The sequence below is a fragment of the Erigeron canadensis genome, chromosome 1, assembly GCF_010389155.1.
Source record: "Erigeron canadensis isolate Cc75 chromosome 1, C_canadensis_v1, whole genome shotgun sequence".
Taxonomy (NCBI): Eukaryota; Viridiplantae; Streptophyta; class Magnoliopsida; order Asterales; family Asteraceae; genus Erigeron; species Erigeron canadensis.
Window position 1 is genome coordinate 15,242,169 of NC_057761.1, and position 1,919 is coordinate 15,244,087.

Below are 1,919 nucleotides of genomic sequence, written 5' to 3' on the forward strand. Positions count from 1 at the left end.
CTCGACTATGTATTTATAAGTATATTGATCTGATTTTCTCATGTATTTCGGCTATATATATGCACATTTTTAATCCGAAAATTATTTATTCATATGTATATATATAAATCGGTTTCTTCCTCTTTCTCCTTTTCAAAAATCCAAAGTTCTTGTATTTTCTATGTATATATATATATATAGATCCGATTACTTGACAAAAAAAAATACATATATTTCGGGTATGTATGTTTAGATCCAAAGTGAAAGGACCGAAATCCATCTAATCCGACATGTTTGAGCCGAAATCCTTTGTGATTTGTGAATAAATCTGAAATCCGTTATCTTATAACCGAAATCTTCCAAGATTCGTGATGTATAAACCGAAAATTTGCTAGATCCGAAAACCTCAAGACCGAAATCATCTAGATCCGAAATCCTATGTTCGAAATCTTTGTTCATGGGTAAGATGTGATGTTGTAAATTGATTTTTGGGTTCTTGCTCATGTGTATATATCCGATAGTTGTAAAAATCTGAAAGTATATGACTTTTGAATGATTTTGATTAGATCTTGTATAAATCCGAGTTGTAAATCATGTTTGTGGTCTTGAAATCGAATTGAAAGTGTTCCTTGTGGTCGGATCTAGATTTATTTGTGATTTTGAATTGGTCAGCATTCGGTCAAACTGTGGTCAACGCCGGTCAAACCGGCCAATTTATACATTTTTGGCTTCTAAATGTCGATTTGGGTATGAAATTGTGTTTGGATCTAATTTTGGTAGTCGTTTTCTCGTCGGTCAACACTGGTCAACTTGGTCAAAAGGCAGAATTGTATTTGGTCTATTTTGGTCCTTTTGTTAATTTAAAGTTGAACTATTTTGGTTAATTTTGGTATTTTGGTCAAAAATTAGATTAAGTTTTTGATTAAGTCAAAATTAAGTTTTCTAGCCAAAAGTCAAAATTAGGATTTCTCGGTCAAAGTGAATTATGGTTAGTCATTTTCGGTCGTGTTTATAATGTAATCCAAAAATTGTCGTGACGTCGGTGTTTTGTGGACTTATGACTATATATATACATTTATATGAAAGGATTTTATAATGACTATATATAAATGCAAAGATTAAAGGACTTTGTAAAGACGGGTACAAATCATATAATTTTCCGGACTTAATATATTTTATAAAGGTGTTTATATGAGGACTTGACGGGATATAAACAATAAAACGTGACATCGGAGTTAATATGGACATTAGACCTAAGTATATATATATACGGATTAATTAAAATGGACAATTTATATATATATAAGGACTAATTTAATAAGAACATATGTATATATATATATATATATAATACAAAGATCAATGAACTCGGAAAGACCAAATAAATTATATATTGGTATAATAGTAATTGATGACATTGATATTAAAATATGATTTATTAAAAGAAGTATTTCTTTTGGGCAATTTATAAGAACAAATGAGAATATTATATATTATGACGTTGACGAGATATAATGACATTTTCTAAGACACTTGTACAGGACATGGACGTAAACAATTAAGTAAGTACTTACTGGTGACTTGTGGACAATGTAGGACTTTTGGACAGATAGTGAGCTTATTTCAGGTGTATTTGACTGTTCGTGTTCTTGTTCGTTGATCTAGGCTACTTTTACTTGTGCTGCTTTCAAGTGAGTTTCGTAACCCCTCTTTTTACACGTTTTGGGGTGGAAAGTATACTTGTTCTTTTTAAACAATTTTTTCGATTTCTGTTTATGTTCAATATTGAGCCGGTGCGTATAGTTACTTGTGCCATTTGACGTGCTTCTGTCTTGTTATATATGTGTTTATGTGTTTGTTGTTGTGCTTTATGACGTGCTTTTTGTGTGTATTGGAGACTTGAGACTTTGGACTAAGGCAGGTACCGTAAGGCCGGACTT